The sequence below is a fragment of the Cavia porcellus genome, unplaced genomic scaffold, assembly GCF_034190915.1.
Source record: "Cavia porcellus strain 051 isolate PalLab524CR breed Dunkin Hartley unplaced genomic scaffold, mCavPor4.1 scaffold_1, whole genome shotgun sequence".
NCBI classification, from domain to species: Eukaryota; Metazoa; Chordata; class Mammalia; order Rodentia; family Caviidae; genus Cavia; species Cavia porcellus.
This window is the reverse complement of record NW_026947484.1, coordinates 51234943-51244470: the sequence shown is the minus strand read 5'-3', so window position 1 is coordinate 51244470 and position 9528 is coordinate 51234943. Positions and strand designations below refer to the sequence as shown.

General features: G+C 41.6%; 1 long non-coding RNA gene across 1 annotated transcript; it reads left to right on the top strand.

The window, feature by feature from the left end:
• Window positions 1–5094: 5094 nt before the first annotated feature.
• Window positions 5095–9245, top strand: LOC134471097 (uncharacterized). Its single transcript, XR_010040456.1, has 3 exons — window positions 5095–7368; window positions 8003–8174; window positions 8260–9245. It is a non-coding gene; the product is annotated as an uncharacterized LOC134471097 (long non-coding RNA).
• The last annotated feature ends 283 nt before the right edge of the window (window positions 9246–9528 follow it).

The window sequence follows — 9528 nt, the reverse complement described above, 5'->3', positions numbered from 1 at the left end:
TATCTCACATTCTCTTTCATAAATGAAAATTAAATTAAGTTGACCCTAAAGGAAAACAGTGATTACTAGAGATTGGGAAGGGTGTAGGGGTGGGGATTCAATCCAGGCTCTCTGTTTGCGGTATGGAAATATCACACTGATGTGTAAAATGAGTGTGTTAACAACATAATCACATCCAAGTACTGTCTTAGGAATAACACTTTAATTTTACAGCTTTTTCTTTCAGACTGCATTGCATATGGTAAATCAAATAGCCATTTTATTTTTAGTGCCACAAATATTTAGATTGTATAGGTTTGGAAATTGCAGAATGGAAATAGGGTTAATTATCTTACCATCATCCCAACTAGCCCACCAGGAAATTCCCATTTCCATTTCAGTGTTAGGTTTTGCAGGTTTAGAAGCTCTGGTTCCCAAGCTGTAGCCTTTGTGTCAGGGTATTAGGAACATGCAATGAATTGAAAATTATGACTATACTCTGATGAGTTCCTGATCAGTTCCTGGGTGCCCGATCCCAGTGACTGAAAAGACCAAAAAAAAAAAAAAAAATTATAACGAGGTCATTACACTGAGAAGATTAATGTAGCAGTAAATATGCAATATATATAGTGTGAAACTAAGGTTTCTTTATTATTTTTTAAGTCAGAGACAAACATTCCAGGAACTCGAGATTCTCCGCTGGGCCTCTTGGCTCCTATGTGCCTGGCAATGACAGGAAATCGGAGAGATAACTAGAAGCCAGGCCCAGCAGGGTGATGGTCACTTTCCCTCCACTGGACCAGCAACCTGTAAAAGCAGAAGCGCTGGGCAAGAGTAAGAAATGGAGGAAACTGAACACTCACTCACTTCATTTTTAAGATTTGCTCGATGGGGAGAATCGTAGCTTGTCACTCTAAAGCGTGAGACATTTTTGAAACCTTTTCTTAATATTGTGAAAAGCTAACTCCTTGAAGAGCCAGAGATGCAACACAGAGGACTTAAAACAGAGAGCAAGTGGATCTCTGTGGTACAAATGATGGACCACATTCCCATGCAGCTGTGCTCACGCCCATCTCTGTTACCCAAGAAGCCCTGTTCAGCTCTGCTGGGCAGTTGCTGTGTCCAGCAGTGGTGGACCTCAATACTTACATCTGCCTACTTGGGACTGTTCTCCATCTGTATGAACACATTCTTCCTGTGCCACAGGTAGGACAGAAATTCCAGAGAGGTCATGGTCATAAGTTTTTTCACAATCCTCCCATCAGGACATGGAACAGTATCTTCTTCCATATGTATCTGGGCTGGTTTGGTGATTTCACCAGGATGAATGATGGAACAAGTTTTCCTTAGCCCTCTTGGAATTGTGCATGGAACTTTTTCCTTTTTGCTCAGTCTCAGAGGCATAAGCACAACACAAGAAAACCAGATACCTGTAACCATCCAGGGTACTAGAAAACATAACCCATAGCGTCTCTGATGACCCCAGACTTTAGCTCATCCAAGATTGAGGGCCAAAAGTTTTGGGAGACAATTCTAGTCCCTTTTATTCGAGTCATACTTGGTCATTTGAGACTCCTTAGTTAAGTCTCCTGGCATTGTGGAACACAGACAGGCCAGCTCCGCTATATCATACCCAAATTCCTGTTCATAGAATCTGTGGGTATAATAGAGTGAAGGCTTTATGTTACTAAATGTTAGGGTGATGTTTTTTCAGTGATCAGTAGCCAAATCCTAGCCCTAGTCGCAAGGTTCAAGTACAAAAAGGATCAGAATTGGTCAGTTAACATTGATCAGTTAATATTCAAGCTTCCTTACCATTTAAATTCTGAAGCATATTCTGTGAAGTGTCTCAGACTGTCCCCAGAAGCCAGAACCTCCATCCACCATGGAGGTAACTGACTCATAAGCACATTCCTGATTTCTTCCGCTTCTCTCTTTTCCTCTCCCATGGCCTGCCTTTGCTTTCCAGGATTCACCTCTTGAATTACTTGCATCCAAAACCTTGTCTCAGGATTCAGAACAAAATCTAAGAGAGAATACAATTTTGCTTTATTTTCTGGTTCTGTTTATATAAGGACCACAACCTGCCTTCCCATGTCATTTATCTCCCTTTGACCAACAGTTCCACTTCTGTTACAGATCAAGTGTCAACTTACAAGTCCCTTTCTAGAAAAGCTATCCTATTTCATTGACCTATTTCTCCACCCCTGCACTAATACTGAGCTCTCCTATCTGTTAGGACCAGTACCCTCATCATCATTTTCTTATTCAAGAAAATAATCTCTATTCATGTTTACATACAAATTTTACAAGTCTTTTGTTATGCTAAAATATTTACTGGAATTTTCTACCATCTGAGCTAGAGTTTCTAGCTTCTACCACTGAACTTTGGGCCTCTCCAGTGCAGTTCCATGGGATAGACTTGCATGGCTCATTGTCATGGGCTCAGGGTTTTCAGCTGGACTCATGGAGATTGTTGCCATGGGATCTAGGTTCTTGGCTGGGTTTTCAAGGTCTTTATTGTTATAGACAGATTTCTTGTGCTTTCTTAAATTTAACTCCACTTTCAGTACCACACAGATTCAGTTCAGCTTCTGTTTAAGTTGACCAGCAGTTGCTAATCTACTAAATTTCAAAAATTTTAATTCATCACAGTTTTTACTGTTCTCAAATTAAGAATATCTCAAGTTACAAAAGACTTAATAGTCTTGAGATTAATTGGAGAATCATGTATAAAGTATTTTTTTAAAAAGTTGCAGATAAAATACTATCCACTTAGATCTAAAGATAGATGATAGGTAGAAATGTATAACTTTCCTAATACTACAGAGTCATGGATAACTAATACTACACTATGTTTTATAGACCTGTTCCCTGAATGGCTGACACCTTTTTATAAAATATATGAAGAATCAAGATTAACGCGAAAAAGATACCATCCATCCTCCTGATCAGAGGGAAGACAACTAGAAAGTTTACCAAGACAGTTTACAGAAAACTTCTGAATTAAGATAATTAGGGTTTTAGAAATACAGAGAGTCTGTTCAGAGAAGTGGACAGAATTATGGACTCGGAATCCTGTTGTCTTACTCCAAATCACATCTCCACACCGCTGCTGTTTCACTTCAGGTAGATTACTTAAATTCTTGAAGCTTTATTTCTTACTCTGTAAAATGGTGAAAGTTATACAACCTAAATCATAACGCTGTTGTAGAGGAATAACTGGGATAATAACCGTAAAGAGCTTGAAAAGTTATATGACATTGAGGAAGTGCTATGCTAGAGGAACTCCTCCTACAAAAGAAAGGCCACACAATTAGACTGTGACCAGAGGCTAAGACAGCAGGTGAGAACCCCAAATCCCCAAAACCCAAATCCCCTGGGTATCACAGCCCAGGAATCACAGATCTAGGACATTATAAGAATGACCCCGGTGATTCCTATTTCGCCAAGAACAAGAGGATTGAGATATTCAACCAGGAAGGAATGGCCAGTTCATAAAAGGCACAGTTATATCTCAACATGTCCTTGAGAAAAATTCTCTGATTTTCTGATGCACTACCAAGGGTGCAAGCTAGGGGGAAATATCTCACTGCATTCCACCCGCAAAGAGCACAAGCAAAGCACTGTAGACTGCAGGTGGATGAGGGCGAGGGGCAGGTCCACTTACCCAGCCAGCTGCTGTTTCATTGCAAGGCCAGTCTGGGTGAAGCAGAATTGCTCAAGGCGCTGGAGGGGAGAAAGCTCAAGAGCCTGGAGGAACGCTGACCATTTCTCTCCTCTCTCACAAGTGTGTGACCCTTTCCCTTCACACATGAGATGTAAGTAATAGAGAATATTTGCATGAAAAAAATGCAGATTATTACACTTTTCAGGGTTCTTTTATGCCTTGGTTCGGTTTTGACTTCATAAGAAATCCATCTTCCTGGAGGTTGTTCTTACCATGTTGTATTTGCTAGGCTTCTCGCTATTTCTTGGTTTATGCTTTAGGTGCTGGAAGAAAAGGAAAATTAGAAACGAAATCATGCTGAAAACCAAACAGTAGATTTAAAAATTGCCTTGCTTAAGAGAAAGCTTAAGAGAAATATAGTGGGAAGGGAAAAGGAAGAAAGGATTCGAGTATTTCAGAGCCCTGTGTCTACATAGACAAAACCTGGCTGCCCACTTTCCTAATGAAGATCACTGACTGCACTCACGTTTCATGAAAAATCAAGATCTGGAAATAAAAGAGAGTCTCTATAGTTAAAATTCTCGGTACTCTATGTCAGAGAACAACATTTGAGGACAAAGTGACAGTGACCTTCTACACACCCGTCAGGACCCAAGAGTAAGACAACAGCCTTCTAGAACATTTAGCAGGTTTGCCATGGTGCCATGATGGGGTGGCCGCCCAGGGCTGCTTTGCAAAGAGGTTCAAATGTCCTTAGTGTTTGTAAGCAAAGTAAATCAGCCAGAGAAATTTAATATCACATGTGTTCTCTTATATAAGAAACCCATAGTATAAAAAATTTAAAGAGTGAAGAAAAATGTAAACCTAAGAAATGGGGAGGCAGACAATTTTCAGATGGGCAAGTGACCTGGAGATGGAGGGTGCAGAGGGAAAGGAGAGGAGAGGAAGGAAGAAGGATGAAGATGTAGTGTGCATGTGATCCACTCCCATTGGCGAAGGTGTTCCTTATGTGTCACAGACACACACTGAAAGGAAATCTTCACATTTCAGCTTCATCTATATTCTCTAACCTTAGGCAATCTCCTTTTTCAATTTCCATTTTTATGAGTACACATCTGCAGTAATGATACATAACATATCTCAGTGCTTCCACTCTCTTCCCGGAACCCCACCCCCCTTCTCTTGGTCTTCTTCCCATTTCATCCTAAAAAATACTCCTGGTTAGCAGGAGTGTAATCTATCCCTGTGCTTACCATCAGTTACTCATTAAAGCAAAGGGCTGGCTGTTTATTAAAAATCAGAGCCAAAACAAACTTCCCTCTGCCTACTCATTAAATATTTTATGATATTACCCCAAAGTAATATTTCCACTATTACTAGAAAATTGAAAGTCCACACAGAACTCCAGAAGTTCAGCTTCCTTGTGCATAAAATTGAAATGCGGGAGCACAAAAGCAATTTTCAAATTCCATTTTTCAAAGTACCCCAGTTCCTTTGCAGGTGCCCCCATTACTGGAGCACAGGGACTGTGTCCCAGAACGAGACTAAAGCAGCTCTCTTTGTACCAATTTTCATACAGTAGGATGAAGACTGAAGTTAATAATAAGACCCACTGCAGAAAAACAAAGTTTGAAAACATTAGACCAAAAGACCCTTGAGGTTCTTTCCAGTATTCTTCACTTCTGTTAATTAATTGGGGACCATTTAACCAGAGAACAAAGATGAAGGCATGATTTTATTCATGTTTTCAACAGTGTGAGTCGTTTCATAAAAAGAAAGTTTATTGGCCTTTTCATGTCCACTGGAGGCTAAGATGAAAGATAGGGCCTCAGTTTAAAAAGTGTGCTTCCATTCAAATTTAAGGCAAAGTCTTTGGACACTTTTAATAAAGAACAAGGAAAATGGAGCCATTAATTACAGGCCCAGGAGAACTTAGGAAATTTCCTTCTGTTGCAGAGGCAATTAGCTTGAGAAATGCATCCTAGCCACATGATGAGAGAAGTCAGTAACTTTTTAGGAACTGGCGGGGGATTGAGATGACTCATAATTGATGCCTGGATCAATCTAAAATCTAACTTTGGAGGAGGCTCGGTGCAGTCTGATCTTTCCATTGCGTTCATGGAGACTGTCTGGCTGCAAAGATCTTGGGTACACTTGTTGCATTTGTATGACAGGATGAGGCAGTGATTCTCCACTTTGATTATTAAAAACATAGAGAAGGGCTTGAGTCTTGGGTTCATCCTAGACCTCTCAGCTGGAATCTCTGTATCTTATTCATGGGAGGAAGATTATACAGCTACACCCATGCACGGATGTGTTCTCACAGTGAAGGAAAGATGGCTTCCATATTTTTGTATTAAAGAGCAAGAGCTTGTCTGGGACATTAGCTGCAGAGCATGGTGCTTGGAGCTCAGTGAGAAGTGTGTGCTGGGAAGGAGAAAGTGGGGAAAGCGCTGAGATATAGTTTATGGTTGGGGAAGCCTATGAGGAGAGTATAGGACGTCATAGAAAAAAAATGAGAAAATAAGACAGAAAAATTCCCTGGTTGGACACCAGAAATCTGTTGTGAAGAAACTATTGCACGAAATTGTGGAGACAGAGCAAGAACAAGAGATTAAGAGCAGGAAATGAGAGGAAATGGACAAGCATGTTTGCTGCAGAAGACCCAGGTGTCTGGGCTTGAAGGAGAAGACAGCTGGAGGGGAAGAGCAGCCTGGCCTGGAGCAGGGAGGGGAATGCAAACTGCTGCAAACCCATGAGGCTGATCTCAAAGGAAGGAGGCAGAGACCACCCTGAGAGCAAACCAGTACACTGAGGGGCTTGGTAAAGGCAAAGACAGAGTGTAAAAGATCTCCTTGAGAACCCATAACCTGCCGGCACCCCAATGAGTCATGGGCTGAAGGGTCACACTGAGGGCAGAGAGGTGGTCCTGAGAGGCCAGCTCTTACAGACTCCCTGAAGAGAAGGGAGGTGGTGATCTAAAGGCTTCCTAAGGTAAAAGGATCCAGAGAGCTGAGGCCCCAGGAAGCAGCCACATCCCCAAGTGCCTAATGTTGGATAAATGTGTCCTTGGCAGTTTTTCTAGGATGTCAGGCTGCTCCTGTAATTCAGCTTTTATGCATATGGGAAACTCAGGAGAAGCACTGAAGAGTTGCTGGCTCTGTTTTCTAAGGAAAATGTCTACCTTGAGGCCACTGAAACTCTTTCTGAAGCAAAAAATTTCTTTCTTCCTCCTTAAATGTTCTTACAAACCTGGAAGCTATAGATAAAGGGCCATTTTTAGCCACTGTTAACCTTTAGTAAAAGGCTGTAACTCTCAGGAGTTCTTTGAGACACTCATACACAGAAACAGTGTGAGGTGAGATTCAGCCCTGTTCTCTCCTAGATGTGGCGACCTCCTGCTCATTTGCGCTGAGGGCTACTTCCTGTCAACCACCTGTCAATGGTTCTTCACACCAGCTATTTCTGTCTCTTATCACACAGTAAGGACTGAGATCTCCAAAACGCAGATACTTGTCTACTTGTCTTCATCTCCAGCAGATAAACCTGAGAGCATCCTATGGACTGCAAAACACAGCACTGGTTAATCTTATTTATGAACTGGACTGAATGAGGGGACTCCTGGAAAGGTGGTGGGGCCGTGACACTCATGAGTGGACTGGTGTTCACTGGTGTTCCTGGATGAATGTGCCATCAGGAGCTGGGGATATTTAGAGGAGGTGAGTGACCACCACCTGGAGGTCCATCTCTCACTAGCACTCCTCCAGGCTCTGCTTCCCTGCTTCCTAATGGAGCAGCTTTCCCCCATTTCGCCCCTCCACCATGGTGCTTCTGCAGTGGAGCCGCCCGCAATGGACTGAACCCTGACATCGAGAGCCAGAGCAAGCCTCTCTGGTTCATGCTACCAGTGTCAGGTATTTTGGCCCAGCAGCAGGAAAGCTGACTGATGCAATATGTGATGTTAACATAAGCTTGGGCGCAAACCTCCTCTTAGGTAGGGGGAACTTTGCAGATTAGTGGCCATTGTTTTAGTTAGCAACATATCCACACTTGGCCTGAATATTATCTGCATACTATTACTTGAGAATCAATGGAGTTGAAGCCCCATGTGGCAAAGTAAATATGGACTGATTGAAAGTAATAAAGAAGAGAACACACTGACTTCATGTGTCCACGAAAATAAAGGCTTTTCCTATGGTAGATGTAACAGTATTCATGATGTTTATATTTTGCTCTTTTATCTTTTTGCTTTCAGAAAGAGGTTCTTGGTGAGTGAATGGGTCATACAACTTGATCAGCACTGTCAGTAACATTTTTCACTGAGCACTGAGCATGAAATTTGTCCCTTTGCAGGACCCTAATGCTATAAAGAAGAGCTGGCAGATAACACCACTGAGCCAAGTACACTGTGTGAGAGCAGCAAATGTAACTGTTAAACAAAAATTTAAAAAGCACCATTTATCAATTTGAATGACATTCGTCATCTTGATCTTTCAGGGTCATTTAACATGAAGTAACATTAAAAGTAAGTTTGTTTTCTATAATCAACTTCTAGATTTAAAGTAGTTTCTGTTCCCCACAAGCGTTTTGTCTTTGCTTTTCTTTGACAGGATGAAGAAGGGCTACAGAGCTGGAAGTGGACCAGGTGGAGCCCTCAACATGGATAAGGAGTCTTGGAAATAGCCCAACTGATTCAGACACCAAGGACAACTGAAACACTAGGTTTGCTATTTCAGCTTTTGTTTGAACCATTACCATGCTACAGGAACACCAGATTTCTTTAAAAGGACTGCAGTCCCATGAATTATCCAGGTGAATCAGCCCTTCCACAGGACTAGGAAAAAGCAAACACACTTACCTCTACCTCTCAGGCTAAGGGTGTCCTGCACGCATCAGTTTGGGAAGGCTCACCTTGAGTTCAATCACTCACATGAGTAACATGGAGAATATCCTCCAGGTGGGTCAAATGAGGAAACATAATAATAAGCCTTGTCCATATTATCACTTCAATGGAAATCAGATACTAAGTGTGACTGAACATCTCTCTGTAGAATTTTCCGTCTTCTTGGTCCTTTGTGATGTGAAAAGCTGTCTGCATTTGTAGAGTAAACCATGCTTAGTCACCATGAGTACACTGCCTGACACGCCTTTTCTGAGCAGCACTTGGGGCTGAGCCCAGGCCTGCACACTTAATTACATCCACAGCCCTTTCTGATTTTCTATTTTGAGATAGGATCTTGCTAAATTACCCAGGCTTTACTCAGATTGTTGCTTCCTCAGCCTCCCAGATTATTGGGATTACATGCAGGCTCATTCCACCCAACAGAATAACACATTTCCTAACTTTACCTTAAAAAGGCACCACATTTTCAAATCTGCTAACCTTTTCCTTCTGAGCTCTGCTCATCAACATCTATCTTTTCCAAAAGTAGGAAGTTAGAAACAATATTGTCATGTTTTGAATTCTGTTTGAGTCCCTCACAGTAACCGATTGCACCTGGTTTGGAACACTCAAGGCCTTATTCTAAAATTGAAAATGTCTCAAAAATAAATAAATAAATAAATAAATAAATAAATAAATAAATAAAACTGAAAATGTCTCACTTTTCCCTCACCTCTTTCTCCCCAATCCTAGTTTTCCTTTTGTGGCTCTGTGCATCCTTCTCAGTCCCCAGCAGTAGTTTATAGAATACGTAAGCCCTGCCCCAGGTATCAGGAGTCCTGGAAGCTAAGCGTTAGAAGGCAGCCCATGGGACTGAAGCCTTAGTGTTGTTCTTACACAGCCATGGAGGAAAGTTCAGGCTGGTCCTTCTGCGTATTTCAACTCAATCTCTATCAGTTATGGCTTCAATAACTAATTGCTAATTCAATTTCGTCAA